The sequence below is a fragment of the Carassius gibelio genome, chromosome A11, assembly GCF_023724105.1.
Source record: "Carassius gibelio isolate Cgi1373 ecotype wild population from Czech Republic chromosome A11, carGib1.2-hapl.c, whole genome shotgun sequence".
NCBI lineage: Eukaryota > Metazoa > Chordata > Actinopteri > Cypriniformes > Cyprinidae > Carassius > Carassius gibelio.
In genome coordinates this window covers 8,678,880-8,700,378 of record NC_068381.1, presented here as the reverse complement: position 1 = coordinate 8,700,378, position 21,499 = coordinate 8,678,880, and the positions used below count along the sequence as shown (strand labels likewise).

Below are 21,499 nucleotides of genomic sequence, written 5' to 3'. Positions count from 1 at the left end.
CCTCGTTTCTGCCTTTCTCTCTCTACCAAGCAGAACGTGTGCACGGGGAAAAGTGGTGAGCCATCACAATCTCCGCCAGCCTTCGGGATCTAATTGGAGGATGCCATTGCAAGGGGCCACAGAGGGGTGTGACGGTGGGGTATCTTTAATCCATTTGATCCGATGACGTGGAAAACGGAACAAAAGGTTCTCAAATCTCCACTGCACTGAGCAGCAGGCTCTGTCACCAAGCTGTCATGCTGGCTCAAGGAATGTATCCCAGGCTTTAAGCTCCACTTTGAAACACCCCTTTATCCAGCACAGCTGTGCCCATGGAAAAAAACTGCTTAAAATTCTTGGAACGATCTTAATAATTACAAGAAACAGCTACTAATCAGGTGCTGACAAGGGAGTGGTAACGTTAGATAACCAAATCTCCTGCTTCACTTTCAATTCCAGTACACTTCGCCTTATCAGCCTTGGGGGACAGGTAAGGAGGAGAGGAATCCACATTAATGGCGGTGGAATGTTAATGAACCATATTTAAGCAGAAGACAATGATTCAGGTTGTTTTGGGTTCCCCGCGGAGGCCAAGTTTACACTGTGACAAGCAGGCAAAGCACTCTCATGTTGATGTGTGACTGCGGTTTAATTTGCAACGGTCCATGTGGGGTGATCGGTTGAAAACGACTGACAGCATAGTTAGCTGAAACAAGACAAACCAAGGCAATTAAACAAAATATGATAACAAGATTTACTCCACGATTTAAAAAGGCTGTTTTGTTTCCTCTCGTTTAACTATTACTCTAAAATGTTCCTATAAACCACTGAAAGTATATCACAGGAAGCTTTGATGTTTAAATTAGCACATTTTGTGCCCACTAATCTTTGCTTCTTTGTGGTTAAATTAGTCCTTGCCCTTGTTTTTTTTCCCCCCATGAAAACAGAGGGGGCGTTAGGAAAAGAGGTGGAGGACAAGACAGTGACTGCTTGTATTAAAGGCTCTTTTAGGGCACTGATGATTTCCAATAATTAGCACGTTACTGTCAAAGCTACAGATCAACCCCTTTGCAGATGACCTCGCTCTCAGACTGTGCTGCAGTGCCACCTCCAGCATGAGAAGAACAGATCCATACTGCCCTCTGCTGCTGGATAAAGTCAACGATATAGATGCCAATCAAGCCTATGTGCTGCAAAACAGGAGAATCTGACAAATGGTTAATGGAACGTCTCATCCATCTGAGAGGGACTGCTATTATCATTCAGCTGCGACTTAAAGGTATAGCTACTGAAAATGGAAAATATTGTCTTCGTGTTGTTCCAGACCTAAACATTTTGAAGAATGTCTTCACTATTATCCATTCAATGAAAGGTAGCGGGGTCCAAAAGAACATTGGGTGCTCTTATTGTGTGGAAAAGGAAAAACTAAAAACAAAAGGACAAGTAAAATATGACAGAATTTTCATTCTGTGAGGTTAGCTATCCCTTTGAGAAGATAAAAGGACCTTTTCTGTCTATTAGAGATTACTTTACCGTCAATGCTAAAAAAAAAAACGTACTATACCACATTTCTTTATCTCCTAATAAGCACTAAGCCCTCTATTTACACCATTTCTGACGGCTTTACGATATCTCAAGTTCACCTGAGATATCCTTACAATCTAATATGACTCATGACTGGAGGGGAGAACAAGTGGGCTATAGCACAAAGCCAGAAAGGCATCCGGGCTGATTACTGAATTGGCCTTTCGTAGAACAAGATCTCCCCACAGATGCTATGATAGCCTTGCTACCATGGGCTATTCACATAGCATAATGTGGTAAATCCTGGTCACAACCCTGAGGCAAGCCCATAACAGATATGTCACTGTGCTAGTGGGCTGTTACTGCAGTGCATTGAAAAAGCCCTGGCCTGCTCGCAAGAGTCTCTGATCCGAACTGGATGGTTATGACTAAGGTAAGGGGAAATTTACGACCAGACAGTCAAGGAGCTTTTGGCGATGGTACCATATGAACTGCCTGACGGACCCGAGATTAGACTCAAGGTGGTATAGGAAACATTAAAGGGACGAAGATATTTTGTAAAAATGTCTCTGTGTTTCTGTCCATACAACAAAAGTCACTTTAGTCCAGTGTTGTTTTGGACCTCACTGACTTTCATAGTTCAAAATATTATTTAAAATTTGGTCATACAGGTTTGAAATGACATGAAGTTGAGTGAATGACTATTTTAATTTTGGGGTGAATAATCAAAATTTCTGTTTCTTCTGCTAGGAATATTCTACTGCCTGTTCAAAACACCTCTGCTATCAAGAGCGACACTTGTTTCTTTTGAGAACTGCACTGTTCAACACCAGACATTACCAAAGTCACCTTCGGAACAATATGAATTCCAAGTCAAACCTATGTGATGCGAAACAGGAGAATCAGACAAAAGTACAAAAGATTTTGAGACTTTTTTTGTAGTGTCCTGTCACCAAACTTCACAACGGACGGTGACAAGGTCCCGTCGTATGCTGGGAGTTCAGTGATTCGCAGCCTTGAACGAGACGACAACTTTATATCATTATTGGCAACAGGCCCTCTGTGATCTTGACAGAGAAAAGGAAATCAGATTTACACTTTCTGTCCAACATAATCCAAATGTGTTGAGGGCCCAATGCTTTTGCCCTGCTTGAACTCTGCAGATGAATAAGTGACAGATTAAGGCAAAGCAACAAAGGGGGGCATTAGGGGGGCCAAAAAAAACAAAAGCGCTCTTAATTAATTACACTGATCCTTGGTTATGAAGGGGCAGATGGAGAGGAGGTTAAGCTATCAACAATTAATAGCAAAGCCTAAATGAAGCCTCCTGGATTTAGCCGTAAATCGGGTGGGGGATTTTAAAAGACAGCTCAACAAACTGTATACGTGTTTGTATTTGCTTGCAGGATATATTGCAGAATAGGAGAGAACGTGTCACAGCAGTCCAGTGGAGATGTGAAGGGAAAAGCTTTTAATCCGTGCTGTGGTGTCTGTTCTTCACAGACGAGGAGGAGGATGAAATGCAGAACTCACAGAGGGATCGAAAGGAAGTAGAGAGGGGGAAAACGCAAGCCTCAAATTATGCACAGAAAAGATTGCGGAAGGCATAACCTCATCTTATTTTACGGGAAAAAACCCATGCTGACAAAAAAAAAAAAAAAAAAAACTAAGGTTAAAAAAGTAGAAACAACAGAGTGCTGCCATGTAAGGGGAAGTGCACCTTTCTGATCTATATTACATGTGCTTTATGTCTTGGTCTCATGTGTTGAGCATCAGCATGAGATGTAAGTTTATCTTTTTTATTTTTTTCCCTCTTCCTGCTGTGACAGCTTCAAGTCATTGGTCTCATATGCAATATCAGTCCCTCTCCAAACGGTGCTATAAATAGACTTCATCCACACATCACATTCACCATTGCAAGATATGCCATAGTGCCATCTCATCCTCAGTCAAGAGTCAATCATTGAGTTGTGCAATTCTGCAACCATCACATTAGTTATGGACTACAAACGGTTCACTCTCAGGCAACAGTACACTAGTAGCACTGACTGAAAGTAGACAGGAAACAACAAATAATAATACTAATAATTAATTACATTTATTATTTAAATAATACTGATATAATGTAATACAATTTAAAAATTGATATGAATTTATAATGGATATATTGTTATTGGGTTATACACAGCCTGCAGTCTAGGCCTATAATAAGCATAATATAAATAATAATACATTTATGAAGCTCAAAAACATACTGTGTGCTGGTTTAGTACAGGACAGTTTATTGTGGATGAATGCATTCTGTATTCATTTTTATTGTATATACTTCACTGGCACAACACATGGCCAGCAAATTGGAAAAAATCAGCATGCAAACAAGCTATGGTGGTTTGTGCTTAAGATTAGTGATGTGAAGCTTATTTCTTGAAGCCCCAAAGCTGCCTAAAAACTTGAGTGGCTATTGACAATCAAAACACAACCATAAATTACAAAAATAGCATTTAAACTGCAAAATGAAAAAAAAAAAAAAGCAACCCTCTACAATATGAGTAAACAACTCACATATGTGACTAAATGTTCAAGTTAGGCGATTATAATGTCTATCATTAGCCATTGGCTAATAAACAGTGTTGTAGTCGAGACCAGCTCATTCGAGTCCGAGTCCAGATCGAGTCCAGAGAGGGTCGAGTCCGAGTCAAGACCGAGTTCAGAAAGGGTCGAGTCCGAGTCAAGACCGAGTTCAGAAAGGGTCGAGTCCGAGTCAAGACCGAGACCAGAGAGATTTGGTCTTTGACAAGACCTAAAGAAATCTTCAAGAGTATGTAAAATGTTTGGTGGAAACAATAAAGGGTAAAAGGTCCACATAGTATGTGGTGTAAAGGTAATTTTATTAGTATTATGAAGTGTTACTTGTCAATATTAAGTGCTCATTTTCACATAACATCGTTGTACCACTATACACATCCATATAACCTTTCTAGTACAAGTAACATTACTGTACCACTATACCTGTAAATGTTCAACTGTAACAGCTTTTACATAACTTTTAACCTTGAAGCTTAACTAATGACTGCTAATATCCTTACAATGTCTTGGATTATGTGCACTTTAGATGTTGTGAAGATTACAGATGGGCATAATTACCTTTCAAAAAAATAAGTGAGGAGACCATCCTGCTACCCAACCAAGCACGATGTGGTCTCATGATCAATCCACCCCGACTAAAAACACTCTCTACTGGTGCAGAGGAAGCGGGGACTGACAAAAGTTACCATTTCATCACTTTCTGTAACAGCAACGGATAATCTAATGCTTATTTCCCTGGATGGTGCATTTTAATGCAGGGTAAAATACACACTAGTCCAAGTTTTTTTTTTAGTTACGGAGGGCATACACACAAGAGCCGACTGACTGTCCAGGAAAATTTCATGCAAAAGTGTGTATGTGCAAGGGGAAGAAAGCTGGTTGAAATGCCATATAAGTTCAATGCATTCTGTCAGACATGTTTTTGGGGGGAGATGATTAGTGTTGAGACAGTCAGTCTGTGTCTGTATTCATTATATAAGTTTATAAAACGATATTTGTTTTTTTTCTGTGACCATTTTGTCCTACTTTGTAAAAATAACACAGTTGAGAGAAATAATGTAGCAATGTGGCTTTCTGGAAAGCGGGATCACTACAGGCGGATGGCAGGAGGGTAACTTAAGGCCGGTGACACACTGGCTGCGTGGCGTCTCTGCTGCGTGCCAGAAGCGTGGTGGCTGCTTCGCGTTTTCTGTGTCTTTACACACCAGAAGCGTGCCTGCACGCGGCGCTTGGCGCACTGCTGCTGCTGTAGGTGACATAGAGGGTGGCCGCCGACAGACCAGGCTCTTGTCTTTATGACAACAATATCAATATTTTTTTTTTTTTTTTTTTTTACACACCTACTGATAGGACACCGTCAACAGTATTGACGGCACAATAGAGTATGTTTGACAGGTGCAATATTTGAAAATCGTTCATTATTAATTTATTTTTTAAATTACATTTATATCTGAATTTATGCCAACCTATAGACTTTCAAATATCAAAATGTCATGAATTAATATGTATTTGTGTACAAAATGACATATAAACATATTTTACTTTTTTGCCTGGAAACGCTTCCAACATGCACGCGTGTCGGGTGAAAAATAGGCGTCGGTTCTATTTCTAGCATGCACGGGTTTTACGCGCGTCTCACGCAGGCAGTCTGCAAGATCTAACCTGTTAACATGGGAGCCGAATTAAAAACAGACACGCCACGCAGCTGAGACGCTTGCGCCACACATCCAGTGTGTCGCTGGCCTAACGTCTCACGTCAAAAGAAAATCACCAGTCATTGGATGTCTCAAACATACATCAATTTAAATAAACATTAACATACAGTAATAATCATGAAATATTTTGATTGGGACTCGAGTGGACTCGGGCATAAGTCCGATTCCTAATATGTTCGAGTCCGAGTCAATACCGAGTCAAAATGCACACGAGTCCATGACAAGACCGAGACCATTAAAATACGGTCTCGAGACCGAGTCCAAGACCGAGTCCGAGTCTCGAGTACTCAACACTGCTAATAAATAGTTAGATTTCATTCGCCAGTGTTTGAGCTGGAGTAAGTACAAGTTTTGCGCAGATATTTTCCTCATAGGAACATTAGTTTGGCAGATTGTAGACTCAGAAGTAAACGCACGCTGATATGATTGGCTAACAGTTGTGTATGTTTGAATACATCCTTCACAGACGGACACTGCTGTGATATAGCTTTAAAATGCATAAATACTCAGTACGTATCAAACGATATGTAATAGACAGCACACCACACTTTGAAAATAAAAGCTCATTCTGATTCTGAAATTGTATGTTCCTTGGAGATGCACAACAGTTCTACTGCGGATTTAATATGTAATATTTGCGTTAACTGCATTAAAAAAAAGTTACATTATTTTTTTCCATAGCTAGTTAATTAGATTAACATGACAGTATAAATGGGTATACCTCCTCTAAATAAATAAAGATGTATTCTCTTAATCACTAATACAATGATGGAAAGATTGCAATATTGAAATGTACTAAACACTTCTCACTGTATTCCTCCTCTAACAACACCATAACATTTTGGATGCTGTTAGATGTCAAATAATTGACTTGGTCTTATGAAAGCAGAGTATGGAATGCCAGAGGTCTATATTTTGTAGTTTTTCCAGTATGGGCAACGACCATGAATGTCACTTCTGCAAGCTGTATCTTACACTGTGAGATAAACAGTCACTCTTTTCATAGCTTTTCTCTCCCAAGTGGCTCCATTGTAGTCAGCATCAAAGGGATACTCCACCCCAAAATTAAAATTTTGTCATTAATCACTGTGACGAGTGGGGCGGGGCCGAGGGATGTGTGAACGAGCGAGGCCGGTGGAGTGATTGGGAAATGAACGACACCTGCGACCCACCACCGGTCTCGAGTCCCACAGAGGAGATGAAAGGATATAAAACTGGAGTGACGACAGTGAAGGACGAGAGAGGACCAGGCCTGGGCTTTATTTTGTGTTTGCTTTTTATTAGTGCGCATCAGTCGTCCGTGAGGGGCTGATGCGCCGTTTTGTATATTTATTTTTGGATTATTAAAGTTTCATTTGATTGTCCGCAGGTTCCCGCCTCCTCCTTCCCGATGAATATGAAGGTTTTATAATTACAATCACTTACCCCCATGTCGTTCCAAGCCCTTTAAAGCTTTGTTCGTCTTCAGAACTGTCCCATAGACTGCCAAATCAGTTACACTGCCAAGGTCAAGAAAAGTATGAAAGACACTGTCTGAATAGTCCATCGGCCATCAGTGGTTCAACTGTAACATTATGAAGCGACAAGAATACTTTTTGTACACTAAAAAACAAAAATAACAACTTTATTTCAACAATTCTCAAGCCTCCCAGTTTTCTTTCAAAATATCTTAAATTGTGTTCCGAAGACGAACAAAGTTTTTACAGGTTTGGAACGACGTGGGAATAAGTGATTAATGACAAAATTTTCATTTTGGGGTGGAGTATCCCTTTAAGACCGAAAATGATCCTGTTAGATTTAAAACACGTTTAATTGTCAAGAAATGGCTGTCTTTAAATATTTTGATTCAGCATACTTACCTGTTTATAAAAATTTGCCTTAAACTTACACCAGAAATTTTTTTGTTTCAGGAGGGTGTACTCATTTTTGCAAAACATTTTATCACTTGATAAGAAACCTTATTTTACTGAATAAAGCTGACATGCATCTTTGGTACCTGATCAAGCACACACATACATATATACATATATATATATATATATATATATATATATATATATATATATATACATATATATATATATATATATATATATATATATATATATATATATATATATATATATATATATATATATATATATATATATATATATATATACATATATATATATATATATATATATATATATATATAGCATCCATAGAGGGTGGTTATACCGGGCACATATTCACGACAATATGCTAAAGGCCCTAGTTTTTAGTAATAACGCTTCATTGGACAGAACCATGACATGTGGTTAAGTATTATGAAAGAGATTTAGAAAACATTTCCCCTCCATTTTTTCCCCCTTGTGGTAATCCCAAAAAAGAAAACAGCCAAACCTGATACATCCAAAAAAAAAAAAAAAAAAACATTTTTCCAGCTTGTCTTCCCACACTTCAAAGCACCCAGTATGGAATCTCCACGGTATTAAAAAACACTCTCAAATAAGAGCCATCTTCTCTCCATACTAATGCTTCATCGGGAAACAGATTTTGTTTTTTTTTCCTTCCCACGAGACATCTTTATACTTCTCTGCACTTCTATCTTACAGCTTTTACAGCTGAAGTAGATTTTTAGTGCTGGGTTTTAAGCGTGTTAAGGCTTCCTTAACGTGATAAAACCAAACTCCAAATCTCCAGGAACACATCCTGCAAGTTACATATTGCAAAGCAAAAAATTCAACTTTACAGTTAGAGTACATCCTAACCCACATACAAGTTTGAATCTGGCTTGTGTTGTTTGCCAGTCCCATTAACCCATTTCCTTTACCTCGTTATCTCTCAACTACACACAAGGAAAGAAAAACTCTAAAGAGTTAACAAAACTAAGAGCTGAAGGATACTAATATGAAGATGGATATATAATCGGATTGGGATAATCTGTTCAAACTAGGAAAGTTTAAAATTATAATACAGGTTAGGCCTCAATAAATGCAAGTATATGCATTTGAACAGCACTCATCTACTCAGTATTGCATTTCAGGGAGAATGAGTGCTTGTTTGTGCGGTATACAGGATTTTTGCAAGGCTTACAAGTGGGTCAGATATTGCCTGGTGGGATGGTTAGGGGTGAGACAGAGACCCTACTGATCCGTGTCAGAGGTGAAAGACCTGATAACAGCCATCTCCTCCGCCTAACAAGTCCACCCACCAGGGTTTTACAAAAATGGCAGAACTGTGTGTGCAGATCAGTTGTCCATGGTGCGATGCTACAGTACTTCCATTTTATTACTGGAGACGAGCAAATCCCCCAACGGCTGTTCTCTTTTGATCTTGGTCTTTAAGTGCCCCCCATTCCAATCCCTGCACCAATAAATGTTCTGCCAAGCGCATCAGCTGCCAAAACCTAAAAGTAAGATGTTTTGGAGGCCTTGGCACTGGGCAACACATGCTGTCCAGTAGTAGTGGCAGTTGAGGAGCAATGCTGGATATATGCTGCCAGTAAAACAGAAGATGTCTCTGTCAGGGGGACTTAAAGTCATTCACTTTAAACCCATCTTCCTTCTACAAGGAACTGCTGATTTTCAACAATACAGATACAAAAGCCATTTCTAAAGACACCCATGCATAACCAGACTAAAATCATACTACCATTAGATAGCATTCAGAAAGACAGACAGACAGACAGACAGACAGACAGACAGACAGACAGACAGACAGATAGACAGATAGACAGATAGATAGATAGATAGATAGATAGATAGATAGATACTAGACAATTCTTGTTAAAAGTGACGGAAACACTACAGCAATGAAAAAAAAAATCCTGAGCAGCTGTGGAAAGCAATGATATGGAAAAAGTATACGGTCGATCTGCCTGTCAGAGCTCCAAGCTGTTGCAGAAAATGATCAAGCCATTTCACCAACAGCCTTGACTTCCCATCTATTGGGTTGCAAAAAGCTTAATTTAATGCAACCTCATTGATTTATTCTCAAGTGTCCCACAATCATTAACATAATTGCATGATCCATTTATAACACCCTCACATGGTGACTGTGGTAATTTGGCACCTAGATTCACCATTCAGGGGTATTTCCTTAATTTCGTTAGGTCTTAAAATCTAGCCTGAAATATCATCTTCCAGACAGTAAAATTGATTTCATTTGTTTTTGACTAACTCTGAAGCCATTTTAGTCTGTCTCTTACCAGAGTTCACCATTTGATATATGAGGAGCTTGCCTTTCGTAACAGCTCCTATTGATCCACAACCTCCCTCTCCTACTAGTATGACTGGAAAGCTTCCATGTCACCTTGTAATTCCCACAATCCTGGCAATGTTCCAGTGATTGCATGGTATACAACAGTTTCTAAAAGTACTTTGTCTTCAGGACAGAACTATAAACTTTTCTTTTTTCTGCTAAAGGGCAGTTTCTGATTCCTGTCTACCTCAAAACAGAACTGTTATGCTTTTTGTAACTGAAAGTCTCTCACCTTCCATTCCTGGGCTTTGGATGTAAAGACAAGGGCCAGCAGTGGACACGAAACTGAGCTTTTGTCTTCCCATCATCCTCTGCAGAGAACCAACCTGGTGTGTTTTCGTCTCCTGCAAGAGAGGAGATCATATTTGGTTTAGTTTGTTATTCATTCTTCTACCCTAGCAGATCATGCGGAGTGTCATCACATCTCATATGTGTATCTAATTATACAAACTGAAGTATGACAGTAGTTAAGCTGTTTGAGGCTCGTGGTGTGCACTCTCTGAAGATATTTTCGGTATAGCAGACTAATGAGCCTTCAAAAGTCGCATTCCTGCAGCAGGTGTCCGTCTCAGCATGTGAAGTAGCAACCTGCAGGTTTCAATTAATGAAGTCTAAATTCTGGAGGTGTGAGCCACCTAGGTCTTCCCTCACAGCCACTTTGACAGGTGTTTACAATTGCCAAGCACAATACTTGCCTGCCAGCAACCGTTCTCTATTAAAGCAATTCAGTAATTACCTATCATGGCCATCTTACGCTTGCATTAAAATGTCATGTTTTTCTGGTCCCCTGTATCTTTGCAAGCACATCAACTCGGAATTTGCCCCAGAAACCATAAAAACAGGCTACAAACAAATGCCGTCAGATTGGACCCGGCTCATTTGTTTTCACAGTGTGAAAGGTACGTGGCGCGGTTTGACGACCGATGTACCATAGCTGTATCAATGCACAAGTCAGAGCGGGAGACTTAAGGGCCAATTAGCTTGAGTTTAGTCTCCGTGTTTCTCAAGGGCTTCAGGAGGATTTCTTTCAGATTTCACTGAAGTCGTGCAAGTGGCCAGAGCACGACATCTCTGTATATCAGCGCTTTGTGGTCAACACACTCTTAAAAGGCATTAACGCTTTGATTTCTTCCTCCACTTACCATGGAGATGACTCTCTAAATCAATGCAATCAATGGCATACTTCAAAAGGTCAGATTTCTAACACTTCTACAAAACTTCTTTGCTTGTAAGTAAAGTAAGACTGTGGATAAGACCGCAAAAGTTCTTAAGATAATTGCAAACACCTTGCAATAATCTCCTTTCAATACTTTAAGAATTCTGATTTCTGGACTTAATCTAATCGTTTTACACAAAGTTGATCCTAATTCTATGGAAGATCTATGGATTATTTATAAAACTATTAAAAGCTAATTACATTTTTTGAAGAACAATGGGAAAACAGACGTTCTTTAACTTTCGAAAAGAAAATCCATGAAAAGGATGAACTTTGCCGGTGAATAAAAGGATTTCTTGCTGCCCTCGAAACACAGTGGTCACACTATTAAGATCAATTCTAAGGGACAAATACAGTTACATACAGCTCATTACTATTATTATTATGGATCCACAGAATAATTTTAAATACTGTACAAATACTTCAGGAAGGGAGGGACAGATGGATGGATGGACCGATGTTGTAGACAAACAACATTTCTGATTTGGCTACTTGTTATGAACTAATGATCATGAAGAAACTGGAAATAAAGATTAGGCAAACTAGTTTTTGCATTCTGCTAACATGTAGCCTTCTGTGTATAATATGGTGCTTAAAAAATTGTAATCACCACTCTTTCTGATAGAATGTTCTACACACAAGTCTGTCCTCATTTATAATAGGTATGTTAAGTTAAAGCTTATTAAATCACACATACTGTGAGGAAAAACACTGTATAAAAAAACACTGTTTCAAAAAGGTTTTCAAATTAAATTTAAAACGCAGACAGCACCCTAAGACAGACTCAACTAAGTCAGGCCTTAGAGGACAACATGTTCTCATTGTTCACATTTATTTCTGCTTCAATAAACTGCACAGACTAGCAGGTCAAGGTTTGACTGGGTACCTTTAGCATTAGTCCCACTGGACCATGCAATAACTGCACCAAGCTCTTCATCATTCTTTTGAAATATTATGTAAAACATCAGCCTAAGAGCACACTATGATTAATTTATTTATGTATTTATTTTGCATCCTGTATGTAAAACCCTGACCCTCTAGACTGTCAGACAGATATAATAAAAGCAAGGCCTTGATGTCTTTAGTCATTTAGAAGCAGATCCTAGACGGAATATTACCTGTTCTCTCTCTCTCTCGCTCTCTCTCTCTCTCTCTCGATGTGGCTGTTTAAATTTTTACAGCACAGTGAAGCATGAAAGTGAAGTTTATAACATACAAAAGCATCTAATACTTCCACCCAACACGTCTACTTTAGATTCGCAATCAGGACTACATTCTCTATATCTTCTCTTTAAATAAAATAGTTCTGCTATGATCTCACACGTTTGCCCTTTGGAGAGATGATCGCAGAGTGTATAGGTCTCTTCTAAATCACTGTAATTAAATTATAGCTGTCATTCAGCCCTACTTATGGGTCATCGGGTTCACGGTTTACCTGCCTTGCACTGTGACACTTAAGCTTGCTATTAAAATAGATAATAGTTTTGCAGGAAATGTGCTCTTTGCATTTGTTTTTTTTTTTTTTTTTTTTTGTAAGAGCAGGTCAATATCCCCATTTTGAACACTTTTAGACACTAGTAAGTACCTGAGTTTGTCCAAACATAAGTTCAAGAGTCAGTAGACTTCGCTGGCCATTGACATTCAGGCTTTTGAAATATATTAATAATGTATAATAATTGATGTTTCGCTCTCAATAAATGCAGCGGTGGCAAGTGAGATGAGGTATTAGCATTGTCGAGGCTTGTCTTATGCCCCTGCATAGCAAGGGCTAGCGCTGCTAATGAATGTATAATGCATTCAGTCCACGTAAGCTCCCAATACCCTGGCTAACACAATGCGAGAAACATGCCAAAACTCAGCGGCCAAACACTCTCTGCTCACTCCTTCATTAACAATGCAGCAACCATCGCTCTATTCATGTTGTGTCCTAAAACTCAAGCCGCTTAGCAAAGGATAAGCAAACAAGTGTGCACCTCATCAGGGAGGCTGGGGTTTAACCAGGGGTTGCTCATTGATAGCCGCTGTCAGAGCTTGAGAGAAAGAGAGACAATGGAGAAGCAGAAAATGAGAAGGAAGGTGAGAGAATGATGGACAGGACAGAGGATTTAGGCTCGAGGCTAAACAGGTATCTCTACCAGACAGACACTGGATAAGAAACTGGGATAAAATAAAAGTTAAATATATTTGGAATTCATCTGCATATGGGCAAAACGGACACACACAAAACTGTCTGATCAAAGTAAATGAATGATAAGAATTTGGGCTGTCAATTTAATTCATACAAACTGTATTAGAACTATTCTACACTTTGGTAACCTATTAAACAAATGTTCTGGGTTCAACTGAAGTGAAGCACGGTTGACAGCATTAGTTGCGTAATGTCAATTACCACAGACACTAATTCAGCTCCGGCTATTTAGAGCATTTATAGAAAGGCATTTAGAATGGATTATGGTGTCTATAAGGTTTAGAGGATGACAAATCAAGTTTACATTTTTGTGAAATGTACAAAAAATGATAAAAAAAATTATTCATTTTCTGTAAAAGGAACAGTGTTGGGCAAGTTACTTTTAAAAAGTAATTAGTTACAGTTACTAGTTACTTCTTCCAAAAAGTAACTAAATTAGTAACTCAGTTACAAATTTTTAAAGTAACTAGTTACTTAAGAAAGTAACTATTGCGTTACTTTCAAGTAAAATTAAATTTTAAATGCTCAAACGTGACCCCACCTCTACCCCTCTTTAAAGGAACTTAAAATACATGTGCATGTTCAATTATTTATGATAAATCTGAATATTATAATGAAATGGACACTTAATACAATACATTATTAACAGAAACATGAAACATTGTACACACATCTAAAAAAAAAAGTTGCTGTGGGACAAAGTGAGACTAGCCTCCAATCAAATGGCATGTATGTAGATATTATGTTTATATAGTGGATCAATGCAAATAACACGATAGATTTTTGGGAACTTTTGATATTTCCTTTTATTGTTTCTTTAATTTCTTGAAGGAAAAAGTAATGTATATACTTCCATTTAGAGAAGGCTACTTTTGGATTATTTGGGCTCGTCGCCATACCTGTCTCTCGTTGACTGACTGGCTTGTGTTGTTCGTTGTGTGTCCTGTCCTGTCCGATGATGGGTCGTTCGCGAATGAGCGTTAGTGATGATGGATCGACTCGTTCGCGAATGAACTTTTGATGAGTCGTTCGCGATTCGCGAATGAGCCGACTCTAAGAGCCGGCTTTTTTAGTTGAACTTCGGGAGCTGGCTCGCATATCTGAAGAGCCAACTCTATTTTTTCAAATTTAGCCTATAGAAATTAAATAATTATGTAATAAAAATTGAAATATTATAGTCAAAGTCATTTAAAGAGCCGTTTGTGAGCCAAAGAGCCGGCTCTTTTGACTCAGCTCACTGAATTCCCATCACTACTATGCGTGCTTTCGAAAACCCGCCCAACTCTACCTCTGATTGGCTTACAATGAAATTTTACTCTACCTCAGCCAATCGTCAGCATTTATGCGCTTGTCTCGTGCTCTGCCCACTAACCAAGGAAGAACATTAAAAAAAAGTATTTGCCTCTCGCTCAGAGATCTAGTTGGTCTGATGAAAAAAAAAAAACAGCTTCATCATCAGTTATAGTAACGCGCCGCATTTTTTGGCAGTAACGGTAACGGCGTTATTAAGATGAGAAGAGTAATCAATTAGATTACTCGTTACTGGAAAAAGTAATGCCGTTAGTAACGCCGTTATTTATAACGCCGTTATTCCCATCACTGAAAAGGAAAGTCTGTTAATTGGATTGTAAATTTGTTTAAAGGCATGGGTTTTTAAACTGGGGTACCCTGAAAGGGTACAAGATCATTCAGATCATGGGTGTCAAAATTATTATTTTTTGTTCAAAACCTGCTCCAACTCACATACTATGTAGCTTTCAAATAAGCCAGAAGCACTTGATTAGTTGGATCAGGTGTGTTTAATTAGCATTGAATCTAAACTCTGCAGGGCTCCGTCCATACAGGAACTTAGTTTGACACCCCTTAAAAATCCTTTAAAGTGGGGGTGAAATGCTCGTTTTCACTCAATATCCTGTTAATCTTGAGTACCTATAGAGTAGGACTGCATCCTTCATAACTCCAAAAAGTCTTTAGTTTTATTATATTCATAAGAGAAATATAGTCTGTACCGATTTTTCCCGGAAAAACACGACCGGCTGGAGTCGTGTGGGCGGAGCTAAAGAATCACGAGCGCCAGTAGGCTTTTGCGTTGAGAGAATGTGGAAGCTGTGACATTATCGTGAGGGAAAAACCATCATCCAAAACAAACCATGGCTAAGAGTCAGATTCAGCCGTTTATTTATGATCCAGAATCAGATCCCGAGGCTGAAACTGAACGAGAGCAGCAGCAGCAACGACTCGCTCCGAGCGGGGCTCGAACCGGGGTCTCCGGCATGGGAGGGGACGCACTAACAAGGAGGCAGAGATATTTTAAGCAGTTTTACTCACCGCCTGCGGTTCCAACACACGATCGTGACCCTTTTTCGTTGGGATTGCATCATCCTTAAGAAATAAACAATACCCAAATCCGTCGTCAAACTGGGCCTTGTTTGTAAAACAAGCATCTTCGAAATGCAGGGAACAAACAAAAACACTTGCACAACTCCGTTGATGCTCTGTAAAAATAAACTCCATTCACTGGTCCCTTAATGCTGTTTTTTTGTGTAATCTTTGCAAGGTTGTCTTGCCCTGGCAACCAAAAACACACTTCTTTTGTGACTTTTCGCGATGCTCTCGCTCTGATCAGTGAAATGTCTGTGCTCATTACTGCGCCAGTGCGCCTTCACGGAGAGAAGACAGATTCATAATTTCATGGATTAATAAATTAAATTCTGCTCTGTACCTTATAAAAACTATTACCTCCAGAGAGGACTGCGACTGGAACTCATTATCATTTGAACTACTTTTGGTACCACTTTTGATATTTTCGCAAAAAATAAATGATTAATGTTACTTTTTTTGTCTGTTTGTTTATTTATAACAGTAACGTTATGTAGTTTTAAGAAATGGTTATTGGTAGGTTTAGGGGTAGGTGTAGGATTAACGTTAGTGGCTCAAAATAACGTTTTAATGTTATATTTTTACAAAAATTTTGTTTTATTATGTTTTATTCTTTTAACATTCTATATAAAATGGGTAGGTTTAGGTTCAGGTGGGTTTTAGGGATCTTACAATTATCAAAAAAAAATTATAAAAAGGGAAAATATACATAAATATAAAAAATAATAATCCGATATGCATTGAAAAGCAGCTTCATGAGCAAATTTCTATGGATAACTGACTGGTCAGGGAACACGTTCTATCTGTACGTATTTTAGGTTGTTTTATGTAAATTTAGTTACGTATCGAACTTGTAATTACGTCCAGATAATACGTAAATGACACTGCAAATACGTAAAGTCACATACGTATTGGACAGTTTTAATTTACGTCTAAATATGTACGTTTTGATTGTGAGATCAGGCTGAATTATTAGATAATTCCTCAAGAATTACTTCGAATCTGAAACAGTATTCTAAAGTGAAAACATAGGGAACCGATTAGTAATTAATAAAGAATTATCAAATAATTCCTGAAGAATTAATTAGAATCTGAAACAGTATTCTAAAGTGAAAACATAGGAAACCCATTAGTAATTAATAAAGAACTTACAGAATTCTAAAGTGAACCTATAAGTAAACAATAATAAACTACATCATTTTGACTAAGAACAACCTATAAAAGTAATCATAAACTTTAAAATTTAGTAAAATACTCCCATCTGTTTATTTCAGATGAGAACATTTCTTAATACAGCATATTTTATTCCATTTTAACATGTATACTGCCCACATTTTAACTAATTTAACAAACATTTCATAATCAAAAGTTAAACATTTAGAAGCAAACAAAATCCATATTTCATTTCCATTATAGGCTAATAATTGGGCTGTAACAAAGTTGCTACTGTAGTAGTACTTTGTACTTGTCCTTTTACTCAAGTAATTTTGAAAATTAACAGGCTTACTTATAATTTTACTGCAGTAATATTTTATTGGGGTTATCTATACTTTTACTCAAGTACTTGATTTGTTGGACACAGCCTGATTATTATAGTGTTTTTTTGTGTATAACTGTTCAGAAGTAGTTATTTCATAGTTATTTTTCTTGAACCTTAACTAGTAGATAATTAATAGTAGTTCTTCAGGAGGTAACACAGAATATATTAGTTACTGATTAGCTAACTGTTACTTAACACAATCATAAAATTATATTACATACTGATTGGTTAACACATCTTTCTTAGTAGTTAACAGTAGTGAGTTAAGTGTTAATGAATAATCACCTGTTAGTTCTTCAATAATTCCTTATTAGTTATGTAGTAAGTAAGAAACCGTATTCTAAAGTGTTACCCCTAATTGTAGTGGTCAAACTATTAGTGCTCATATATTGTTTTTTCCTCAAACATTCAAATTGCCATCTTAACACATAATTGAAAACATTCATCAGAACAGGCCAGAAAACTGCCACACAGTGAGGCTGTGAATAGCTGAACCACAGCCTTTCTAACTACTATACTCTTTCATCAGTGGTTTGCTGCCTTGACACCATGAAAGCAAATGCAGGCACATATATTTAGAAAATAATGTGCATACACCATTTTTAATTAACAGCTACGTACTCCAAAACAACAAACTGAACATTATCAAACTTGTTTGTCATTCCCAATAATAGCTAATAACCACTTGTGGACCTTACCATTTTTTCCCAGAAGGAGCTTAGCAAATATACTGAAGCATCACATAATAGGGATTTCATTTTAATTACGCTTTGGCATTATCGACAAACAGCGGTGGGCTTTAAATCTTCTGTAATGATTAATTACAAAGAAGACCAATCTATAAGCACTTTGACAAAATCAGTAAAAGCTACAGGCGAATCAAAAGAGTTCACAGGATGTTGCTCAACACTTCAGGGATCAATGCTGAGCAGCACAACTGTTTATTGAATTTCTATTAGTATTTATAGATCATAACAAAATGCACACTTATTTTTCGTATTGTGAATTATACCAATATGGTTTAATGCTGTTATAATTCACCATAATATATAATATAATTTAATATAATATAATATAATATAATATAATATAATATAATATAATATAATATAATATAATATAATATAATATGCTTTATATATTATATGACAAACCAAAAATCGATTCAAAATTGTACTACACAAAAGAAGAAAAGTCACAATCCATTAATAAATCAGTCATTTGGAAGCATAAGGCTTAATGCAGTGTATAGTTACTTCAAAAGATTCTTTGTATGAAGTAAAAGCTTTGGAATACACCAAGAGTAAACAATGGCTTCTATGGCCTTTCTTTCACTTTAGCATGATCATTTTCCATGTTTTTTGTTGTTGTTTTTTTTCTATAAAGCATCAATGTGTTTCAAAAAATGCTTTGATAACGGAAAGCTCAGTAATTCGGTCACGTTTGAATGTCGGAGAAAAGTTGTGGGTGGGTGAGGGATCACAGTTGCTATGACTCCCGTAGATGCTATTCCTGCTAAGCCATCTAGTGAATGAATGGACAGGTTTAGGCCACTAGCACTTCACAGAATTGTTCTAAAAGTCCTGTTTTCTCTCATTATGTAGCCATGCCAGACAGACCGCAGCAGTGATCACTGATCAGGAGCGAGTGGAGACTGAATGCGTGTCACTCTGGTGGAGTGGGGTAAACTACCACTGGCTTTCCTTCCAGCTGACAAACAGTGATCCACCACTATTCGGCCCCGTGCCTAATTGACAGTGCTTTACTATCAGTCACATCCTTTACCACAAAGAACACTGAGTAGATACACACAAAAATAATCAGAGAGTTCCTTATTCCCTCCTGCCATGCCAAAAAAAATTATTTTCCAAGCTTTTTCCTATCAACTCTGAAAAATATCCCTTCTTTTGCGTTTGTACATGTGCATATATTTACTAACAATATAAACATACCACAAGCCCAGTGCTAAAGAAAGCTACTTTGAACCTAGTTTACCAATCTACAATAATTAAAAGCTATACATAACTGAAGAGTTAGCTAGACTACAAGCAAGAAAATAAAGAAGATAGTTGTTTTAAATTGTAATAATATTTCACATTATTACTGGTATTACTGTATTTTTGATCAAATAAATGTAGCCTTGGTGAGCATAAGAATTTCTCAAACTTAAAAAAAAAAAGAAAAAATCCAATTTAGCAATTCAGCATTCAATTAAGTACACTGATTTTTTTATTTAAATACAGTGGTATTTTTCAGGTAAAAAAAAAATAATAAAATAACGGTGATGGTATTAAAAGATAATTTACATAAGAAAAATACAGCAGTGCACATCAGAGTTTAACTATTCTGCTTTAAAAAATAAAATAAATAAATAAAATAAAAGACCTAAAATGCTTGACATATGAATCAATTTGGAATCAGATTTGTTTACATGAACTGTCGTAACAGAACTGATTCACTTGAAATGGGAACCCTTGAAACCTGCATGTCAAACATATTAATTAAAGTGCACCTGTGGACATGCATCAAGGGGGCATTTGGAAAAAAGAATTGGGCCTTTTCTCTGCTCTACATGTTGTGGTGGCAATCTCTGAACAAAATCTTCATAATTTATGGAACCCTCGGGACACACTCATCCACAGTCATGTTAAAGCTCTCGATCTCATGCACCATGAGTTCCCAGCATGTTGCCACAATATCACAAACACTGTTTTCTGACAGCCTGTTTTCTATAGATACAAGCATATGTTACTCATTGCGAGAACCTGTTAATGGCTCTCATAAGAGACAAAACAGCTTCTGTACATTTTATATTACACAAAAGATAAAGCTAACAGCAGGGCGTATTGCAGAAAACAGGTAGGGTGGAAGACTGCAGGATTTTTTTATAAGGATCAATACATGCCAAAGAGGACCTATAGGATGGACAAATATAGGTATCAATAACACAAGGAAGTGGCACTGCCAGTCAGGAGGGCAAGGGACTCAAATGACTACAATCAAAGGTTTGGTTTTTTTCTGCCCACATCAGACCCACATGTCCTCAAAGGACGAACGAGAGCTCAGCAACAACAGGCCACCCATGAAATTGCAGCAGCATTTCGGTTATTGTGATTTCATTTGGTTAAATGAGTAGCAGTGTGGATGTAATGGTTGGATTACGACTGTCCCGTCTTCACAAAACACTTGGAATGTTTTGACGTACAGAAATGATGTATATTTCAGAATCACATTCCAATTGAGACAGGTTATGACTCTGCAAAGTGAAGTGTAAAAGTTACACTGTGAATTGCGAATATAAGCTCATTCTGGTCAACAAGTTTGGCTGAGATGGGACAAGGTCTGACGAGCCAAGAAAAAGCAGGAAAGCATATAAGAAATGCAGAAAAAGCCAAATGTGTTCTTGCACAAAAAAAAAATGGCTCTCGGGAATGTTTGTCATTCTCTAGCTGCTTTTATTTTTTATTATTTTTTTTTTTTTGGAGAGATGTTGCCACTTATGCTGCCACTTAGTGTCAACTGACTTTGCTATTTGCCTATTGCTGTAAAACCCTTTTCAACAACAGCTCAAAAACAGCCATAGGCAGCAAATGTAAGACCACTATGTTTGTGATAATAAAGATAATTTAACAAAAAATGGGGGGGGGGGGTAAATAAATAAAACTGGAAAAGCTTGGACACCTTAGAATGATTGGAAATCTGAGATAAGAGGTAAAAACAGGTTCCAGACTCTTACGGCTCTTGGATCCTAGACGTAGCTCCTGTTCACCCTATTTCTGCTTATTTCTCTGTGTGCCCATCAAGTAGAATAGTATAATCTTTGATCATGCCCCTCATCAAGTCAAACTACTTCTTTTGTTTTTGTCAAGCTTTAGCCGGAGTGGAAAACACTGCTGAAGCATGGCACTGAGAAGTCAGACTCCATCAGTCACTAGTAGATTTGATGATCTGCAGACTGATAGAGGTACTGTATTTTAAACAGTGCAACAATGAAACAATCCTAGCTACTACATTTGATTTTCAATTATATTCAATGAACATTATCACAATTTACAACAATCTAAATGTCCCAATGTGACCATTTCAAGGAAATACTTTGCTATAAGACATACTAGCCCTGATAGCAG

At 37.6% G+C, this 21,499-nt stretch overlaps 1 pseudogene; it reads right to left on the bottom strand.

The window, feature by feature from the left end:
- The window catches only part of LOC128022820 (rho guanine nucleotide exchange factor 10-like protein), an 83,607-nt pseudogene that overhangs the window by 27,574 nt on the left and 34,534 nt on the right, over positions 1-21,499 (bottom strand).